The sequence below is a fragment of the Nyctibius grandis genome, chromosome 3, assembly GCF_013368605.1.
Source record: "Nyctibius grandis isolate bNycGra1 chromosome 3, bNycGra1.pri, whole genome shotgun sequence".
Lineage (NCBI taxonomy): Eukaryota > Metazoa > Chordata > Aves > Nyctibiiformes > Nyctibiidae > Nyctibius > Nyctibius grandis.
In genome coordinates, this window is record NC_090660.1 from 99,709,481 (window position 1) to 99,732,661 (window position 23,181).

A 23,181-nucleotide genomic window follows, 5' to 3' on the forward strand; every position below is an offset into this window, starting at 1 on the left:
ATGACCATAGCTGGCACCAAAGCTGACAGCTTCAGCTGGAGCCCAGAGCTGTAACCAAACCTCTTAGCTCAGAGGTGGCTCTTTCTGCATCATGGTTGATAAGAACTAGTGGGTCTGACTATACAGGGAGCTGACCCCAACGTTAATCTTCAGAGGTTAAGTGCAAGATGCTGGTCATCTCCACCTTTTTTTTTTTATGAGAGTCAGATTCACTTGAAGATATGAACAGTGTCTTGAAGGATCAAGTGTCTTGCATCTTCAGCTCTGCAGAATTTTCTGCTGCCTGACTGTGGGATGGTGTGATGGACTGTGATCTGTGTGACAGGTTAATCAAAACAGATTTTTACAGGGATGAGACCTCCCACAAATGTGTGGTGGGAGGGAGCAGTGCATGTTTTTTTTATCAAACTTCTGGCAAAGCAGTGATCTCATGATCTTAAATATGCACCTTTTCATATCCATTGCATTAATCTGTCATGGTCCATTTCTATGGGAACATTAGCAGGGGAACACACACCTTCAGTACGTGAATGTGCAGCTGGCTTCCTTGCAAGTACTATCTTTCTTTCTTCATTCATATGTTCATGAACACCTCACGGGACCATGGAGAAGAATTGCTCTGCAGCGGGCATGAAGCAACAAGACAATTATTCCTCCTGTTCTGATGGACAAATATGGTTGAACAATTTTCAAATCTAACTGTTTAAATCCAGATTGCTTCTCCACACAGACAGTCTCTTGGAGGAGATAGGAAAGCAGGAAGAATTTCACCATGGAAGGAAGAAATCCTAGTTCTACGGCTGGAGAAGAGATGCACTGCAGCCACACATCGTCTCCATGGACCTTTAAGGAATGGTTCCTCCATCGGCCAGTGGCTACCAGGGCTCCCTGGGGTGTCTGCATTGTCAAACAGTGTCAGAAAATGTCACTGGACAGTAAAATTTTATTATCTATTATGCTAGACTGTTAAAACTGTCCCCAGCACAGCCCAGGGTAGCTGGCACTCTTCCATACAATTCCCAAGCAATTTGGGGGTTAGTGCAAGCTAGGGACTCTTGCCAAGACACAATTTGTCTTGAAGGCTAAGGAAGTTTAACATCAGGGCCACAGGCTGTTAGGTGATGGAGAAAATGTACAACACTAGTGTAAATGTAGCTGGCTGGAGGGTGAGGCATCCCTCAGTCTCTATTAGAGGATGGGTGGTACCGCTTCAAATAACATGTGCTGTGCTCCCAGTGTAATAAACTGTGTTCCTGTTGCTGAAGAAATAGTGGTTTGGTTTTGGGAAGAGTGGCTGAAGTGCTGAGTTTATCACTGGGAATAGTTTTGTAGAGGACTTTATGAGTGTTAAACTCAACTGGCCAGAGGGTACGTGCAGGTGAGACATGGGGACTGTGATCCCGAACATAAGGGGAAGGTGGAAGAATTCCTTCAGGGTGGGGAAAAAGGCAAAGGCTGATACCAGAGAGGGTGAGCAGGAGGCCAGAAAGGGGATGAAGTTGCAGAGACATCTGGCTTTGCTGAAGCAGCAAGCACACCATGACTTGTTTAAGTTACCTCATTTTCCACCACGTCTGCCTGATTAGCCCATCTGTTGGGTCATCTGCGTGATCCAGAGACTGAGGAGTGCATGGGAGGCTACCCTCCTCTTCAGGAGTTTTCCACCCTATTGTTATCACAGGCGGACCTTGATCCTGGGCAGCACACCAAGTGCAAGGCGTTAAGGAACACAGACAGACCCTTGCTTTGACCCCTCTTCCCCTGTCATGGGAAAACCTGTGTTCATTTTCTCAACAAACCCTGCTAAAGAAGCAGCCATGCGTTTCCTGGAAGAGAGGTATGGTATAGTGGAGCAAGACAGAAGCGAAATCTCTGTAGCATGAAGTTCTTCCGGAAAAGGGGGTGAGCATCAATTTCAGCAAGATGCAAACTCCAGCACCAACTCACTGGGCACATTGCCTGGATGAGGCTTCATAAAGTGATTATATCGTAATACACACTTAAAGAAATTGAGTGGCATCTCATCTGAGCCTCTTGCACTGGAGTTTGCTGAGTATTGAAGCTCTTCCTGAAGATTTAGAAAGTTAGCATGGTATTGCAAAGGAGTCCTCCTCCCAAATGTTCAGAAAACAGACACTGACATAGCTAAACCAAGGTGTAGCATGGGCAGGCCAAGAAAGAAAGGGGTGGGTTGGAGGTGACTGGAAATTACACTTGCACTGGGAGTTGGGTTCAGGACCTTATGTACAATCACAGAGTGTACATGATACATGACTTTCTAAATTCTTCTTATTAAGAAATAAATCATAAGGTGATTGAGACCACTTTGGAATAACAAATAAGAGCCAATTAAACAAATGAGGTGTATAGAAGGACAGAGCATGAATTTATGCATCTGATCAGTGTAACTAGATCTCTACTCTTTACCTACTCATTATTCTCTTCAGAGGAGGTTTCATGCTAAAAGGGATGACTGGTTTAAACGCAGTAGCAATGGGAAAAAATACAAGCTTAAACTCCCCTTTTTTGGCTCCAGCTTTGTTCTCAAGACGAAGCACATGAATCAGGGTGGGATACAGAGTGAGGCAATATGCTGGGGAATGCAATGTCTTATTAAGGGATTTGAGAGTGAAATACTATAAACTTCCACAATGTGCACACATTCACCCAGTGTAAAATAATTGTTACATCCTGAAAGTAAGTCAGCACAATGAGATAGGGAAGCTGAGTACCAATTTATTTATGCCCTCTTCTTAATGTAAGATTTTGGGAGTCCAGCACCTGTTGGAAAAGATAACTCCCTGATTGCTTTTAATCTTCACAGCTAAGGCTGACTTCCATCTCACATTCTAACACAAAGTTTCATGCTGCACTAAGAAAGTTTTCAAGGTTTATGTACACAAAATGTGTTTGCATTTTGTCTCTCCACTCTGATGTCTCTTTTCAGGTATTTTTTTTTGCAGTGGGGTTGTTTGTTTGTTTATATTATTGGAAAATCTTCGATTCTGGTCCCGAGTACTATGCGCAATGTTGGGATTTTTTTCTCCAAAGCTGGAATGCAAAGGAGGGAATTATTTTGAGCTCCTTTTCTTTACTAACGTAATGCATCTTCTTCAAGGAGCTCTTTGGATGCTAAATCTGTGGGTCTTACTTTCTAACCTGCTTAATTACCAAAAAGGATGAGGTAATTTGCCTAGAGTATGGTGAATGCTTTTGGGTGGGGGTTAAAGCAAAGGATTTCCTCTGTTTTTCAAGTTTAGATGATTTTAAGACTTCCAGCCTGAAATCTTGAGATTACAAGTAGAGTTTTTCAGGTCTGTATGGGATGATTTTCTGTCTTACAAAACTGCTGTGCAGCTGCACTGATAAGATTTAGGGGAAGCTGAAGCTTATAGAAGTCAAGGACTGTGCTTTTGGACCTGGAGAGCAAAGCCTGCTTGCTTTAAGTCCTAGCCTAGCAGGAGGACAGGTTGCAAATCAAATTGGCTCATGCCCTTGTTGACCCTGATAATATGACAATACACACAGCATGAAACCTCACTTATGAACAAGAACAGATATTATACAGTATGGTAAATCCAATATTTTCCTTGAAGATAAGGAAAGAGGAGATAATCATGATTGCCTCTATTCTTGTATTTCTTCATATAAGAAGAATAGCTCTTCAATGTCTTTTCAGTTTTAATCAATAAATAAGAGTTATGGAATATATAAAAAATTAAAGAGAATTGTGTGGGGTTTTTTTAATTATATCCTATGTCTCTCCTGTATTTCTTTGTACATGACCTCTGCTTTTACCTTGATCTTCAAACCTTTCTCCCGCCTTTGCACTTTTGTAAGGCTCCAAAGAATCCTGCTGGTGTAAAATGGACCTGGTATTCATGTAGTCTAAGCCTTGTAATTAGGACTTTGAATGCTTTCCTTTTAGAGCAAGTGAATCAAATCTGACCCAGATTGCCCACAATCAGACGTTTCTATCTTCTAGAAGTTGTTCGGAGAGCAGTGTTAAATGCTTTTAATTTTTTTCCGGATGGAGAGTGTCTCAGCACAGAAATGTCTGACATTATAATTAGTTCCTTTGTTGGCAGTTGCAATAGAAAGACCCAAGACAGAAAGTACTAGAGACTGGACTACCTTAGCAGCAGTGATCCACTTATCTGTGGGATCCAATCTTAGCCCAGGGCTTTCCAGAAGAGGTAAATTAGGGGCTTTGATCAGATGTACTGAAGACTTAGGTGTCCATGTGGTATCTTGAATTCAAGGGCAGAGCACCTGATATTCAGCACTGCCAGACCTGGTTAGTTTACGCAATGAAGTGAAAGGGGAGCTGGATTCAGGCTGCCCTCTACAGCTATATAAGATAAATGTTTCGCATGAATTGGAGATCTTACCATGGCCATGCAACAGCGGGGCTCCCTATGCAGTCATCGAGCTCTACAGGCTGTCAGGACAGACAATGACCATGAAGGTCAAAATAAAGCAACTGTGTTGTTCCTGGCATTCCAGGCTGTCACCAAGCTGGATGTCACATAGTTTGCATCGCCCTGACATGGGATCTGCCTCTTGCCAGTGACTGAGGGTGCAGGTACTTACTCTGATTCAGGTCCTGATGCACCCTTGCTGCTGCTGTGCTTGGCATCAGGGGCCTCTTGCCAGAGGAAAAACTAGTACCCGGCATCCCCCTTGGTGGAAAGGGTGTTCACTGAAGGTCACCCTTATGTATAGGCTTAGCTTAAGTCAATAAGTTTGGACATTTGGCCATCTCCACAAAGTATCTCAACTCTGTGCTCTGAATAACACCGCCAGGCCAGGAAACTATGTCTACGTGATGAAACACTGAACATTGGGTAACACTAAATCATTGCATAGAGAAAAAGAAGAAGTATCACTTTTCCTAGGAAGTTATTACTACAATTCACTATTAATCCCATGTTCATGTTCACAGAGTCCAAGTCTCTTCCTCAATGTCTTTGCAGTCTCAATTTAGTGACATTAGCAGAAGTCAGTAATGAAAGCATTTCCCTAAAGCAGCCTAAAATCCATCTCTCTCACTTCGTACACAAACATGTATGATTGCAGAGTATGACAGAGCAGGGAGGTGCAGGTGTCATTCTTTGCCTGACATCACTCACAGGAGTGCTTGAATTTATCTGTTTTCATGCTTCCTGATTTATCAAGATAAAGCTGACATCAGCTGTTGAAAATGGCTCAAAACTGCTGTTCTTTGACAAAAAGTGAGTCATTCACAGCTAACGGGAATACAATTATCTTTTCAAATTCTTTCTCCAAACACTAAACAAGCACAGCAGCAATACTGATTTTTCTGTTCTGTGTTTTTGCCCTCTGTTCTTTGCTTTATTTCAACTTGCACAGCTCAGGGCTGATCAGGGAGTAAATCGGGCATTCACAACTCTTACAGAAGTCTGCAATCTGTGGATATTTGTTGCGTCTTCAGCTTTGGTCCTGTTAAAGAACTTCAATAGGATGTGCAGAAAATCTATTTTCATTGCATAAGCCCCAGCTGAAGCTTTTCACTCACCACTTGAGATGAGTGTTTAACAACTGTACTTCATGTCGTGGATGCTTGTCTTCATGCAGTAAGTTTGTTTTTGGGTTCTGTGTTTACCACAGGCAGGCTATAAGCAACCACACCTCAGTACTATGGTGAAGTCTGGTCCCCCAGGTCCAGTTAAAGCTTCAGTAATAAAGAGTGTGGGTCTGGTTACATCCCAGCCTTTCAAGGTTATAAATATTTCTCTGCATATTTTGGGGGAGCTCTTATTACTTAGTCTTTTCAGTGGTGTTCACAGTGGTCCCTGCCTAAGTTCACAACAGGATAAAGCATGCAGTGGAAGGGCCAAATTCAAGGCAGAGCAGATTTAAAAGCTCTCTTTTCAGATGTATGGGGAGATAAGACATGGGCATTTTCAGCATACTCCAGCAGCTACATTAAATAAGATTATATCTGCTCTGGTGAAGCTGTTTTCCCACCAAATTCAGTAGGAGTTTTTGTAGCTTCCCTAGACTGTGCTTAGAAAGTTGATTTCAGTTTTATAAATAGCAATGATTTCAGATGAAATATTTATGCCTACAGCAAATAATCTAACTAACTTCATTAATAACACACAAACCCCATTTTGCTTCCATAGCAAAATAGTAGAATAACTTAAATGAAATATTTGGAGGCTGGTTTATATTTTCTGACATATTGAAATAAAATTAAAAATTCCTTCATTTTGAGTTCGCTGAACTTTAAGTTCACTTCAGAGTGATATTCTGAGTCTGTGTGATGGGAGGTTTCATTAAGAAACAGGATTTAAATGGGTTTTCAAGTTTAGCTTTTTTGTGTAGTTGAATTTATTTATTTTTTTAATTCTTTAGGAATTTAAGCCACCTTCAAAAACTGTATTTTTGAGTAAATAAATTGTTCACCTAAAAAAGTTTAGCTAGCTCTGTGTTAGCTGGTCTACTGCATTCACAACAGTGAGTTTTTGAATCACATCCAGTATTTTTTAATGGGTGATAGATCAAGCCCTAAGGTTTGAATGCAAACCCTCAACTTATGTCTTTAAAGGTTCTTATCTGGATGAGATTTGGTGTTACTTCCATCAAACTCCACTGTGAAATGAAGCTATTACTGAACACAGAGATCATTTGAGCATCTCAACAGATTTTTCAATGTTACATCAGTATGAATGGAATTCAGCCAAAAGTGGCTTTGCTGGGATTTGCCAGTTCTAAATAAAACTTGTAGCAGGAAAATCCCTATTGCATACTGCATCAATTGAGAAGTCAATAAACTGAATTTGTAAGAGACTCAATGTATAAAGAGATCAATGTCTCCTTGGGTTCTTACCAGCTTCTCTTGGCAAGACACTCTTAGTACTTACATGCCTTTAACCTTCACTATAGCCCTTCCATTTTCTCTGATGTGTTGTATATGGGATGAAGATATTTAAAATAGATAAGATCACAAGATTTGCTCTTCTGATTGCCTTTTATGATGGGTAAGGAGGGAAGGAGAAGGACTAAATTTGACTACAAAGATAGATAAAATATCTTTGGGTAAAATTGCTAGCTAGAAAACTGACAGGGCTTTATTCAGCTTACTCATTTAAGAGGGATCCAAGTTCAAGAGAATGATGAAAATTAATCTTCACTCTCCAAGCTGACAGAATCTGACTCTTATGAAGTCTAAGAAGAGAGGCAGGTGGGACACCCGGGTTAGACTAGTGTGTTGTGGCAACTGGATCTCTTCATGGATGGTGCAGGAGGTCCAGGGATGATAGCCATGGACAGCAGGGAGCTTGGATCGCTAAGCATCAGTCTTAGATGACTTCTAATTGCTTAACTCCACCTCTGTGTTTTGTATTTACTAAACATCTCACATGCAGCTACTTTAGGCACCACTCTCACCTTTGCTACCCATCTGTAAAAGACATACAGAATATGTTACTATAGACTCCTCTCCAAATAACAGCTAGGATAAAGCTGCCAAAACCCAGGTCTGATTGCCACCAGACTCTGGGTTCCTCCACCTTGTATTTGGGCAAGAAATCTGCAGACAATACCAAAATTTGAGTCGCATTGCAGATCTGTGTAGCCCAGCATCCTTCTCTGATGATAACCAATGCTGGGAAAAGTAAACAGAAGGGACAGACACGTGTCATATGTTCTCCAAAATCTCTCCAGCTTTCTGAAATTTGATACTCAAGTATTTCCTGAATGAAAGTGTTTAAGTACTTCCAGTGGGTTCCTCTTTTATTATCCATAAACTTATATTGTGTGGAAATAGAGTCTAAAGTCTGGAGACTGCATCTGTCTCTTCACTATGCATCAGGAGCAGCGTGGAGGTCATTCACACAGGCAATTCATTTAAAAGCACCTACCCATACAACTCCCACTGAAACCAACAGCTATGTCCATGGTACCTGGAACAGTGATCTGCCTGCCCTACACCTCCTGCACACGCAGCTGCCTTGAAGACAGCCTGCCTGAGAGCACGGCACATGTTTGGGGATATGAGACCTGTTGGGATGTTTGAGTTCATCGGTGTGTTGTGGCTGCACAGCAAGCCAGCTTTGCAAACTTTCAGCTTTGGTTTTCCATGCTTTCTTGAGGCAGCCATTAACACATGGAAAACTAGATTCCTAAGTGCCTCATCCTAAATCTACCCTCTGCAAAGGATTGAAGACGATTTTGCCTTTTCTACCAGCAGTACTATGGATAGATATAATAATATTGGTAAGGCCCACAGATATTATAGTGACAGGAGAAGATAGAATGGAAATCCTAGATCCAAAACCAAATTAAAAAAATACCAGCTTGAATCCCAGCAGCATTGCAGATGCATTTGTGGCACTAATTGATTTACCTCCTAAAGGAGATAAACTGTTTTACTACCTCATTTAGAGCTAATTTGAGGGTTTCTGTACAATTCCTCTTTGTGCAATGTAGAAAAGTCTCATGATTCTCTGCAGCTTTCAAAAAAAGCCCAGAAAATCCCTCTTGCATTTTCCTTTTCTCACAAGTTGGTCTGGACAGGTGATTCACTGATGTTAGCACTCCTGGAGTTAAAATGTTGACAGCTTGTATTGCATTTTCCTGTTACTAAATAACATTTTATAAAGATGAACACAATTCCCTTGAGTCTGTCCCCCCAGTGTCTGGTTCCTTGCCTCTGCATCATAAAATATTACAGTTTGGTCATTATGGCTGTCTCTTACTAGTCTATTTTTGTGCAGGTTATTTGGGGACATCCCCAGGTCTTTGCTTTCTGTTACCCGATTTAGCCCCAGCTTCATCAGTGAAAATTCTAAGGGAAGGAATTTTTTTTACATTTAGCAGCTTGTGACATAACTTAAAATTTTCATCAAGACTAATTCAGATGAAATGCAAAACAAGCTAGTTATCAAACTTCTTCCATGTCTGACGTTTTGCCATTTCACAAGAAGAGAGGGGTCTGAAGAAGAAGAAAAGACTGAGAGGGGATTTTAGCAATGCTTACAAATACCTTAAGTGCAGGTGTCAAGAAGATGGGGCCAGACTCTTCTCAGTGGTGCCCAGTGACAGTACAAGGGGCAATGGGCACAAACTGAAACATGGGAAGTTCCATCTGAATATGAAGAAAAACTTCTTTACTTTGAGGGTGACAGAGCACTGGAACAGGCTGCCCAGGGAGGTTGTGGAGTCTCCTTCTCTGTAGATATTCAAAACCCGCCTGGATGTGACCCTGTGCAATGTGCTCTAGGGGAACCTGCTTTGGCAGGGGGTTGGACTAGAAGATCTCCGGAGGTCCCTTCTGACCCTAACCATTCTGTGATTCTGTGATTCTGTCTAACATGCATAAGACTGGATTAGGAAACTTTTAAAGACTATCCAGAGTAGCAGTGATTCCCAGCAGACAGATTGTCTCACTATAGGACAGTCAAAATTACAGTTTTGTAAGCAATTTGCAGATTGCTCTGCTTTGGGAGGCTCTGAAGTCCTTTATGACTGAGACTTTTAAGTATTCGACACTGAATATACTCAGTCAGTTTTGTAGGAGCACGCTTAGAGTTGTCAAAATGTAAAGGCATCTCTCAGATCTATGGAAACAAACTAGTTTGTGGGAAACAATAAAGAAATATTGAATCAAACAAATTTTTAATGTGAAATAACAAAACGCTGGCTGTTAATATTTGATGCAAGAACATGTAGTTTTGGCTAGTGTCAGCAAAACCATGAGAAGGCACTGAACTACTGAGGAGAAAATTCATTTAGCTAAATTTAGAACCTCCTCGAAATGACAGAAACTCCCATTAACTTCATTAGAGCCAAGATTTCATGCAGAGCTCCTAAATTTAGTACAGAACTTGAAACATTCATAATTAGCAAAATGGGAGTTCTGAAATGGTGGGAACGGCTTTATTTATTTGCCCGCTAACTCTTATTCCACTGTAATGTGAACAATCATTCATTAGAGGAACGGTTCATCTGTTTCCCAAGCGATTTTCTGAAATCTTCAGATTTTTGAGGGAAGATTCCCCAAGTCTTGTCTTGCTGATGGGATTTTAGCGTGCTTCTTGAATCAATAAATGGTAAGCTTCCTTCAAAAATCTGTTTTGATTTTCAAACAGCTGACGATAGCCTGTTCCCTGCACAGAGGAAAATACATACATCCTTCGTCAGTGTGAGGAAAATGTAGATCTACATTTTCATTCATTCATGTCTGGCTTCCACCCAAACACCAGACAGGATTTCTTGTTTCCTCCATCAGTTGTAAACCGGAATGAGCTTGTATCTTCTTCCTCTTGAAAAGGCAGCTGTTGGGTAAATGGTTTCACAAAAAATAATGCTTGTGCATACTCTGCAGTCAGCTTAATCTGTACGTCCACAAACTCTGAATTGTGCAGAACTGGATCTCCATCAGCTGACCTCTTGCAGGCAGAACTGGTAGCTTCAATTAAGAAAGCACAAACACAAACACTACTAAACCTGCTGACTGGTCTGTATGCAATTTTACCTTCTTTCAGGCTTTTTGTTGGGAAATGAATTCAATATGCAGGCTGAGAATGGATCAGTGAATCTTTGCGTTTGCAGGGTCAAGCCAAGTCATATCAAAGGCTGACTAGGTAACTGTGGTAACTTTGATAAGCTTTTCCTGGATCTTATTTCATTAGCAAAATTTTTTTAGGAAATTTTGTGACTCTAATAGCAAGTACCAAAAATGCCCTCCCACCTACTCTAAACCTTATGCAGCCATGTAAACCTCAAGAGACTGCTCAAATGAAGGGTAAACTTGCTTACTTTGTAGATAGTGGTCTTTAATAGTAGATATGTGGTCTTCACATATGGCTATCAGCATTGCATAAGTAGCGATTTATATGAACTGTGTGCATACTTGCTGCTTTTACCACTGGCTGGATGTCAGCTGAGCCATTGGTGACTGAACACATATGAAACGCTCAGCATAACTTGCATCTCATATTCACACAAGTATCTAATCTTAATGTTTGTCACCCATGAGAACATACAAAGCGAAGAACGAACTCACTGGCTTGAACTGAAGGACTGCCCAGAGAGCTGTGTCTCCAGCAGCACCCAGTAACGCAAAGCTTGAAGAATATGTATAAAAAACAGGCGTGGTTGATTGGCTGATGCTTCTCTTTGTACAACTTCCTGGCTATTGCTCATTAGTTTATTCTCCTTCCCTATCATAATTTCTCCATTTCCAGAAAAAAGCTATTTAGAGGTCTCCAGAGTAGAAAGTTGCATCTAGACTACAGTATATTAATTCTCCATCGATCTGTTGAGTTTCTGAGTTTCTGGCCTCCGCAACACCCTGTGGCAGAGTTCCACCATTCAGCTACATCCCACGTGAAAGAGAACTTCTTTGTGTCTTGAGCATTCTGCTTGATAACACCACCATTTTCAGAAAACATGAAGCACTTGAAAAAAGTACATCTCATACTAATTCTCTGTAACAAAGATGGCATCTTTCCAGGGAGCAACTGATTGCCTACTGGCATACAATTTGAACAAAGTGTATTGTACCAAATTCAGTGTCTTTCTAATTTAATGCCTGACTTCCTCTAGGATACATCTAATTTGGGGATATCTTGTGCTAACAAAATAGAGATCCATACAGAACTGTCTCATAAATAACTCACAGTTCCCTCCATCTCTGGTCTCTACACCTGCCTACTTTGTCAGGGTCTTTGGAAGCTGCTGAATGATTGTTTCCTTTGCCATGGTAAACTGAGAAGAAGAGGAGCCTCTAGCAAGGTCTGCCACATGCTGACTGGGAAAATGAGGCTATCAGAAGTTCCCTTTGTCCTTTGCTTGCCACCCACTCACCCTTCTTTCCAGAGTACGGCAAGCTTTTCTTTTTTTTTGGTAAAGTGATAAAGCAGGTTTTTGTCATCCTATCCTTCTCCATATGCCTCTTTTAGCAGAAAATTAATCCCACAGAAGCAAGAAAGCTCTGCTTGCTTGACTGGGCTCCTTTCAGCAACCTGGCTGAAAGGAACTTTTCCCTTCTTCCTGAAATCTATTTATCCAACTGCTTAAGAAAATTTATGTTCTTAGGCAGAAATTGGATAAGTTTGTTCTTTCTTTGTTTGTCTTCAGGGAGAGTCAAAAACCTTCAGTCTTTAGCAATCTTGAAGCTTGCTAGTGAGTGGTTTAGTTTTCTAATTGTAGTTTCTGTACATTAAATACAAAAATGCATACTTCTTTTGCTGTTCCTCTTTTTCTAAAGAAAGAAAGTTCCTTTATTCACCTTAAGACAGTTGCTCAAAAACAGATGCACAGTGTCACTAATCACTTTTAACAATCTTGGTTTTGCGTTCGACAGCACATCCCATATGTGGGTGTTGAATACTTCTGAAGGCAGGTGAGAAATGCCATTACAATACATTGCTATGCAAGGCCAGAGTCATAGTAAGACAGCAAGCACTCCAGGCAGAGTCTCAGTTTAATTTCCCAGCTAGGAGGGGTGTGTGACCCCACGCAGGCTGGGCCTTATGCAGGACGGTTCAGCAGTGCCTTCCATTTCAGGTGACTAGAAAGAGCCAGATTTGATGGTAGCACCTCTGCTCTATCTATCCTTAGAAGCCTCCAACACTCCTAGGATGCTTGGAGAGGGGCCAAGCTGGATATGATTTACGTCCAGCTTTTCCTCTTCTACAAACTTTGAGCGGATGCCGAAGGAGCTGTGCCTTGTGGTTCGTGGCTTCCTGCTGTGACAGGTCCAAGCACTCAGCTGGCTTCTGAACCAACAGCAAGGCAGGGAAAGGGCAGAGTCTATGTTTACGATGCAGACTGTCATTTCCCAGCTGTGCAGCTCTCTCTGCCCGTGGCCACACTAAGGAGTTCAGGGACTGTATAAGCCCGATATGCAACTGGCTTCTTTGCTGAAAAAGTAGGGGAAGCAGTTACTCAAGGATCACTTTTCATGAGTGCAAGACATCACCACTTGACCTGTAAAAGAAAGGGGAACTGGTTTCTTAGTCAGGCTTTTTGCAAGCCTCATATCACTTTTGCTGCAAGGGGGGTTTCCCTGAGACACTGTGGTATTCACGGTGGTATGGAGAGCCAGATGATTTTGATTGTCTGTTTTTTAAGAAGGATCTGCCCACCTGATCCAAGACCCAAGGACAACATCTCCCATAGTTCAGAGTTACCAGTGAGCCTCAGATGTGCCTTCTTGGTAACTAACATGCATGTTGGCAAAATCCCCCACCAAGCTGAAAGGGCTGCATCATTAATTGGGAATGGTCCCTAGCACATCCTGACCCCTGAATCATCCACGGGTGTTACCTTCAGAAGTGCTGTTCCTGCAGACCAAACCTCTGTTGGGCAGTTGCAGGATGGACAGGCCACAGGCTTGTTCTTTTTCCCTATTTTTTTTTTTTTAATGAAATTCTCCAAAAGTGGACGATACAGTTCTGAAAGGACTGGGCAGAGGCACTGCTTAGCTACTAGACCAGCAGCAAACTTGATTTAGTCCATACCAGGGATGTACAGGTCTAAATTCCAAAAGCTGATCTGCTTTGACTCAAAACTGGCAACACGTTTCAGACCTTGCACTTCTATCTGATGAAGAATCTTATACCTCTGCAAGTGCTGTTGCTCCTGTTCTTGCAGGTAAGGGGTAGAGGCATCACAAGTCATGACATCTTGTTGCCTCTCCACAGTTACCGTATACTTTGTCACCAGGTCAGTGACATGCTGCAGAGCAGGGTATTTCATCAGGGGATGCACCTGGAATTCCCATCCCTATGAATGCAGAGGTCTGGGAACGAGCCTGGTGGACTAGGATGCTCCTAAAATGAGTCGAGTTTCCCCATGTGAGGATTTACGTATCACGAGGGATTATATTGCAGTGATGGGTGCCTCAGATATGCTTATGAGGGTTAAAGATCCAATTGCACCAACAGGGAGGGGTGCACAGTCTCTGCTTGCTATCTTTAAGGGAAAACAGACACAAAGTTGCTCACTGCAGACCTGTGAACCTGGGTTACTTGGAGATCCCTCAATCTCTTGGTATATTTTGAAGCAACTGGAACTCTTTCAGGACAAAGAATGTGATGAGGATAAGCATTCAGAAACACAGATGTGTAGCCTACCTTCCTAAGACTCTAGCTGGCAAACTCAGCCACTGCTGTCTTTCTCCCCCTTCCTTATGCTCTTGTGAATCTAGCCTGTGATTTTGGCCCGTTTCCGGGTGCCCCCAGAGGACTAGCTCCGCAGCTAGCCTCCACTACAAAGACCTTTCCAAAACATGCGCTCCTTCTCAGACCAGGGACCAGCAACTTCCCTGATTTACAGAATAATTCTGCCTTCCCCTGCGAAACAGTGCCTTCAGTACGATGGGATATTTCATATGCTTCCATTTGGGAAAAAAATCACCCCTCCAGCTGTCTTCTTTTTTTTCTGGAAGATTTCTGGCAAAAAGTCCTCTGAAGTCTTCAATACTCTCCAGGCCTGAAGAAAACACATAAATGCAGTAGCCTTGTTCCTTTCCCTAGGAGTGGAAAATGTTCTGCTGCTGCCCATATATCACCCAGGAACTCATTGCACTGTGAGGTATACTTAGACCTTGCCAAGGATGGAGAGTAGATGAACAGATTAACTGCTTTGTTTTGGTCCTTGCTGAGACTTTCGGAGAATTACTCTTCTCTCAAATACAATTTTTTCATGCATAGTTTCTTTTACTTGCTCATTATGACTGAAAGGTTCTAACAGAAATGTTTTGAAGGTATTTGGACAGCCATGCTCTTCGTGCAGAGCTGACAGTTTTACCAAGTGGAGTTGGAGATAAATTTGTTTCCTCAGCCCTTAGGAGCAACTGCATTTTGGATAAACCCTCAATTGGCTAATGATTTCTTGAACATATGGTTTTTTTTCTGAGGATCCAGAAGACCCGTTTCCAGCCTTTTCATAGCTAGACAGTTTCTCTTAAATTCCACTTTCTCCACACAACTTGTAATTTCCAATTTTGAGATTCTGCTGCTGACCTATAATTGTACTTTGGCTGAGGTTACACTTGAAGGTCACTGGGAAACAGTTCTTCATGTGCATTGCAAATGCATACCTATTGGGTAGTGTTAACTAGTAATCATTACATTAGCTATTTTCTAGTTATTCTGATGGCTGCATCTCACAGAATCACAGAATGGTTGAGGTTGGAAGGCACCTCTGGAGGTCATCTGGTTCAACACCCCTGCTCAAGCAGGGCCACCTAGAGCAGGTTGCCCAGTACCATGTCCAGACAGCTTTTGAATATTTCCAAGGGTGGAGACTCCACAACCTTTCTGGGCAACCTGTGCCAGTGCTTAGTCACCCTCACAGTGAAACAGTGTTTCCCGATGTTCAGACGGATCCTCCTGTATTTCACTTTGTGCCCATTGCCTCTTGACTTCTTACTTATTCTGGCTGCAATTCAAACTGTTAAGATCCTATGTGAAGCCCCAGAGTGTTTTTGTCCTTCCTTTCTGAGAGACTTCCTGTAATCTTCCACAGCTCTCCTTGATCCACTCTCCTTGTGGTTGAAGCTTCTCCAAAGTTAATTCTGAAGATGAAGAATTTGTGGATTTACAACTTCCATCACATTTAAGGGCTAATGTGTTACTATCACCTTTCAACCAGGAGATTGTTTGTCTAAACATATTTACACCCAAAATGGAGCTCAAAGCATATGTTAGAACATGAGATTTCTTGACTAACAGTCACTTTAAAAGTTAGAATGGAAATAACAGCTGCGACTGTTCCTATTTAAAAAAAGCCTTAATGCTGCTTGCCTTTGCATTTGATGCTCCAAGCAATAGATGTGCTTTTGTGCCTTGCTGAGCCCTACTGTGCCCTATTGAAGCCCCTGCAGCTACTGCGCGCTCCTCTGGGTTTGAAAACACTATGAGAAACAGCAAGACCAGAGGACACCTAACATAGGGTCCATCTGTAGGGACAGAATTTCCCATTCATTTTCAATATTCAGACCTGAACCATGAGTTTGTGTACTTGCTTGTAAGGCACCTGTCTATGCAAATTTCAAATCAGTGCAACTAATCATTTGGGGGATGTAACAGGTTAATTTATTCCTGTGCATGTTTTATTTTGTTCCCATTTAAAACTTAACATTATTCTTTTGCATTAAAACTATTATCAGATTTCTGGAGTTAATGAGCCAGAGAGACTAGAACACAGCAAATTTTCTTCCACTGAGTTGGAAAAATACAGTCGTTAAAAGAAAAGACATCACTTTGTTATTCCATGGGTCCAAAATGTTATTTATTTATGGAGAAAAGTGAGGAGAATGACAATGGCAGATAAATAGACCTGGAATGACATATCTCAGAACAAACTGTACAAACTTTAGAGGTATGTGTTATTTGAAACATTGGCTGGTGTTGTAAATATCTCTGCTTTTAACATTTCCTCCATCTCCTAAATGGGGCGAATGCTGAATAAAGCATCAGGCCCTATCAGCCAGGTACAGGCTGCGATGCCAGACGCGGTTTGGTGTCTGTTACACCTCTTTGCAATGTCACAGCTCTGCCACGGGTTTTCTGGCATTGCTTAACATCACCAGGGATTCAAGGGAAAACCCCTCCGGGCAGCTGGGCAGCTCGACTTAGAAGTTACTGCTAGAACAGGGCATACGGCTTCCTCTGCGGCTCCTCAGCGCTTAGCTCAGTAGTAAATGCATAGTTAGCACGCATCTATGGACATGTATGCAGGTGTAGATACATCCTAAATGAACCCATTTACCCACAGCAAAGAATATTTAATACATTAACAGATAAATGGTATATCCTGATGACTAAACAGGCATTAGCAATGGAACAGACTAAAGAAACTAACCTTTTCAACTCTATATACAGTGATTGTTATCAAGGTAAAGCTATCCTTGTCAGTTGTTGCGTTAGTTACTTGAATTCGAGGTACCTGAAAATGCTGGAGAAATTTCTGGAAGGATGCAGAGTGTGCCAACACTGCCGCCTGCAGTGTGGTGCTGAGATAACCTGAGCTTTTTGTCATAAAACAACCTCACTGTCGTTAAAGGACTGGGTTAAAAGCACGGCTCTTGGCAGCATGCCATTTCTTGCCATTTGGGAATGAGAATGATGGGTGAACCTGTGCCCCTGGGGAACAACTTGTCACCCCCACTGGCCTTCCTGCCCCACGGGTCCTGCAGGCAAATGTGGGCATTGGCTGTGTGGGAGATCATCTTCACCATGGAAGTGACTCCAGTTGTCCATACTCAAAAGCAAGTGTGAATGGGCATGGAGAAATAAGTAGTTAAACTACTTAAATGCCACTTGATTTATATCTTTTAGATTTCCAAAGCTTTAGTTTCTACGTGGTAAAATGAAACCAAAACCCACAAAGATTTGTTTAAAAAGGGTAAGTTTCACTGTGAAAATGTTACTGTTAAACTCCCAAACACCAAAACTTTATCAAGTACCAAAAAATGACATTTTATATGAAAATGGCATGAACTTTTCTGAGTCATCCTGTCTACTTGTCAACACCAGACTATAAAATCACTGAGCAAAATTTCAAATGTAATTGAAGAGCCATTTTAATTGAACAGATGTTGACTAGATCTGATACACTCTTTACAGAGTAGGATCCTGAAATGAAGAAAGCCCCATAAATTTAGAGATGAGTTCTATTTTGTTCAACTAAGCACATCCCAGAGAGCAGAAGGATAAAAAGATTTAAAGCATCACCTCCACCAAGCCTAACATCCAAAACATTTTTGTTTAACAGTTTATTAAGCAAAACAGAGCTAATTTCTGCACATCTCTCCTTAGAAAGTAATACTGCTGAGCTCATTATGCCTTCTCTCACATCAAAGATATGAAGAAATCAGCAGTTTGGGTCTTTTTCTGCTGCAGGAAATCTTAGCTGGTAACTGGGATTCGGTAGTGTTTTATTCATTTTAATACCTTATTCTTTAAAATTTAAAGGCATTTTAGTGAATCTGCTGTTCCCAGAACATTGTGGGAAACAGACAACAGACATTGTTGCTATTTCTACAAAAACCCTCTATTCAAATGGCTTTTAGCATCAGGGGGCTTAATTTCCTTGAACACACTCACAGTTCAAATAACCTCAAAAAAATAGGACCTTGCTCTCTGATTTACAGAAACAGCATCTGAACTTGCATTCGCTTTTGCAAGAATGCATAGAATTTATTTACTCATAGATTTTCTGTAAGGCATAAACTCCATGTTTCTGAGATTAGATTTCATCTAACTGTATGAATGCATGAACTAAATGTTTCCTTAAAGCATTTAAAAAGCAAATGCCCATACTGAACTTTAAAGAAGGTGTCTCAGACCGGACCCAAGAGAGTAGTTTTCATTCAGTGCTCATAACACTGATATTAATGAAAGCCATACAATACGAGATTCTTGGCTTGCAGTATATATATGCATAAGCTAAAATGTTTCACTTGTTTCTCTCTGTAGAGAAACAAGTGTTCTGCAAGCCACTTAAAAAAAATAATCTTAAATTATTGTCAAATAACTAGATATAAACTCCTGTGTCAGTAATTAATGTCTACAGAAGATTACAACGATGAAGTGTTTTTACTACAGTGGCTTGCATTTAGTAAATCAAAAATAAGATGTCAACATGTGAAAAAAGGAGGATTTTAAGAGATATTGGGAAAATGCAATTAGACCATTCATGCATGCATTCTTGCTTTTCTGTATGCAAACAGATCTACGCCCTGTTCGTTTTCATTATCTCCTAAATTAATCCCAGAAAACCTCACTATCATGAATCTGTTTGTCATGGTTGTCCAGGTAGGAACAGAGGTTTGTTATGTTCATCACCAATTTCAGGCAGACAGGCCAACCTTCCCGGAGTAATCAGACCAAAGATGACCAACTAAACCTTAGACCAAATAATAAAATACAACTTATTTTAATGGTAGCAAGGCAATATTTACATAATTAGCAGTCCAAGATATCAAGATGATAAATTTTGCATACCAGCTTCCAAAGATAAGGTGCACCTGTGGAGCTCAGTGGATTTGTGACCCTCTTACACATCCAGTCTAGAGGCAGCTTGACCTATGCTATTAGCTGGTCAACTCGGATGATGATTCCTGTTTTATTCAATATGATAACACATCCATTCTGTGGACTAGACATAAATGTATATTTTTAGGTAAGCTGTCCTTCCTGTAGACTATTCATGTGGGTATATTTTTCAGCCTGCAGACTGATATTCATTCTAGACATGGTACTTTACTGATGTGTTTCCAAATGTGGTTAAAAATAGGCTTATTATATTCTTGATCTCATAAATTCTCACTTTAGGGTTCCCAGATTTCTCAGGGTCCCTTTAATTTAAATTGTATAGCAACAGTAAAATGTATATATCTAGCTGTTTGTGTGCATATAGGTAATAATTTTATATCTATGTATAACAACTTTCTAACTGCATGCTCTTAACGTATTAACACCTATCTCATTGTGACAATGTTAATGGTAGTTATCAAACTTCTTTACTTATATTTCCTTGATTCTCTTGAGGCTACAACATAGCACAGCCCTCTGCCTAAACTTTCTGCTGGATTTGGTGGATTAGAAAAAGGAAGGGACTAAAATGGCTGACCGCTGATAAAGTCATGCCTTTTTTAACTTCAATGCCAGTATGAGTGCCTAAGAGAGAGGATAAGGAAGAGTGTTTGGTAAGGAAAGCTGTTGTGCTCTAATCCATGAAAACAAGGGATCGCTTTGCACGTATCTTGGAAACAAGAGAATTCTGATATGAGCAGAGTTAGGAAAAGGCAGACAATGGATATGGACATTTCATAGAATCATAGAATTGTTTTGGTTGGAAAAGACCTTTAAGATCATCAAGTCCAACCATTAACCTAGCACTGACAAGTCCACCACTCTACCATTTCCCTAAGCAACACATCTACACGTCTTTTAAATACCTCCAGGCATAGTGAATCCACCACTTCCCTAGGCAGCCTGTTTCAATGTTTGACAACCCTTTTAGTAAAGAATTTTTTCCTAATATCCAATATAAACCTCCCCTGGCACAACTTCTCCTATCGTCCTATCATTTGTTACTTGGGAGAAGAGAACGACACCCGCCTTGCTACAACCTCCTTTGAGGTAGTTTAGACAGCAATAAGGTTTCCCCTCAGCCTCCTCTTCTCCAGGCTAAACAACCCCAGTTCCCTCAGCTGCTCCTCATAAGATTTGTGCTCTAGACCCTTCACCAGCTTGATTACCTTTCTTTGAACTTGCTCCAGCACCTCAATGTCTTTCTTGTAGTGAGGGTAGGAAGGCCCTACAGAGGGATCTGCACAGGTTAGATAGATGGGCCGAGACCAACGGCATGAGGTTCAACAAGAACAAGTGCCGGGTCTTACACTTCGGCCACAACAACCCCATGCAGCGCTACAGGCTGGGGGAAGAGTGGTTAGAAAGCGGCCTGGCGGAAAGAGACCTGGGGGTGCTGATCGACAGCCGGCTAAACATGAGCCAGCAGTGTGCCCAGGTGGCCAAGAAGGCCAATGGCATCCTGGCCTCTATTAGGAATAGTGTAGCCAGCCGGTCTAGGGAAGTGATCGTCCCTCTGTACTCGGCACTGGTGAGGCCACACCTTGAGTACTGTGTTCAGTTCTGGGCCCCGCACTTCAAGAAAGATGTTGAGGTGTTGGAGCGAGTCCAGAGGACTGGTGAAGGGTCTGGAGGGTCTGACCTATGAGGAATGGCCGAGGGAGCTGGGGTTGTTTAGGCTGGAGAAGAGGAGGCTCAGAGGTGACCTTATTGCAGTCTACAACTACCTGAAGGGAGGTTGTAGTGAAGTGGGAGTTGGCCTCTTCTCCCAGGCAGCTAGCTAGGACAAGAGGACACAGCCTCAAGCTTCGCGAGGGGAGGTTCAGGCTGGACATTAGGAAGAATTTCTTTTGAGAAAGGGTTATTAGACATTGGAATGGTCTGCCCAGGAAGGTGGTGGAGTCACCATCTCTGGATGTATTTAAGAAAAGACTGGACATGGCACTTAGTGCCATGATCTAGTGACATGGTGGTGTCAGGGCATTGGTTGGACTCAGTGATCCCAGAGGTCTCTTCCAACCTGATTGATTCTGTGATTCTGTGATTCTGTGAGGGGTCCAAAACTGAACGCAGTATTTGAGGTGCAGCCTCACCTGTGCTGAGCACTGAGAAGTGCCCCTGAGAGAGAGAGGTGTGAGGTGCTTTGTAAGCAACCACCACTGCTTGTATGGAAACACACTGCCTTTTCATGTGGCTGTCTTGAGACAAAGTTGGATTTTTGTGATCTGATATGGCAGTTGTGCCACTTTGTTTATTAAGTGCAATTGTTAATTATCATACAAACTACCATGGGCCCATTGTTTATTAACTGGTAATTTTTAAAAACAAATGGACAAGTCTGGCCTACATTCACAGTTGGTGGATGCCTTCTTTATTTAGTTAGTGAATTTGTATGTCAAAGAAGAATTTGAATATCTGAAAAGCCTGGGAGCATTTTCTACTCACTTTTTCTTTGTTATGGTGTACTTTTATGAGTGGGTACAGAAAGGTGCCAGAGATTCAGTACCTTCATTAAATTTTGTTATGCCTACGCATGGGTAATTGCTTTCACTTTGGAAAGAAATGGAGGACTGGGTCTCTGGCAACGGATTTTGGTTTCAAGCCTGAGGGATATGAAGAATTTCTGGAGGAGAGACATATTGAGTACAGGGATTCTTTCATTTTTTATCCTCAGGCCTGTGGGGAAATAAAACATTTTAATTGTGTCTGAAAATCTGTTTGCAAACTGCTGACCCAGAAGGATAGCCCTGGAAATAGTTTGCTCTAGGCTTCTTGGTGAACTACTGTGTGAGCTGACATGTGTCAGAACTGCCCAGATATCTTCTGCTGCTGGAAGGAGAATGCAGTTAGTTGCTGATATCCTCTGAGAACTAAAATCTGATACTAAGCCATTGCAATATTCAGCACTGGAATCTATGAGAAACATAAATTGATGATATGGCAAGAAGTAAACAGCACAGGACATGCCTCTAAGTGAGGCTGAAGGAATTGGCTCTTTGGGGATCAGCACGCTTTGTTATCCAGAACAATTATGTCAAACTGTGGATTCATATAAGAGAAATCCCCAGAAGCAAGGTAGTGAAGGCGGCTTTACAGCTGCTGTATGCTGATGGAGCAGGGAAAAACAAACTGGCCATTGAATCATAATTCTAGGTAGCCTGAATTCTTGTGTGACTCTTTTGCAAGACTTTGTAAACACAGACTGGAAATAAATAAGTGTGCTCCTGCGGTCTGACAAGAACTGTATAAGGCGGAACTGGGGAAATATAAAATCATTGTATTTTTCTGAAGATGAAATATATATTGGTTTTCTTCACATGAAAACATGGCAATATTCTGTAACAATAGGAAAGGCAGATGATTGCTCTTGGCTGTTTGATGTATAATGCTTTTTCATGTTCTCTACAGCAAAGTCTCCATGCATACAGCAGAAGACAGAAAACCTCTGTGGGTCAAAGAGTCATCTTGTTTGTGTGACACATCTAAAAAGCTCTCTGCCAGCCATGGGTGAGAACATGTACAGATACTTTGACAACTGTAGCTCAAGGTCGAGCAAGATCTTCTTACGAGCTCCTGGGGAATATGGCAATATCCTGCCAGTCCTGAGGGGGCCGTGGTCTGCTCCTAGCCCACTCCCTTCTGTTGGTTGATGGTGGAAGGACAGGGTCAGGACAATCTCACTTCCCCACAGCCTTTCCTAAAGCTAACTCTGGTCTGCATGGTGGAGGAGCAGGGCCTTGTAGTCTGTAGAGGATCTGGACAAGGGGGACACCCTGGGAGGAGCAGCAGCAGAGCATGGGAGGGCTCCTTCTGCATGCCCATCCTGGAACATCTGCCCACGTGCCAGCTGTGCCTGGGTAGCCTGAGAAATAATAAACTGAGTGCTAAGTGTTACCAGAATGGACCTGGGTTTTTTTGGCTTAAGCTGAGACACTGTGTGAATGGCAAACTTAAATCTTGGTTTCTCTTTTGCTACTCTCTCACCAGCAGTGCTCACCCTGTGTGCCATGCATCAGCTAACAGGGAGGATGGACTTGGCTCAGAAACCAACATCACTAAAACCCTATGGCATAAAATTTAGTGATGGAGCTGGGTGGAACAA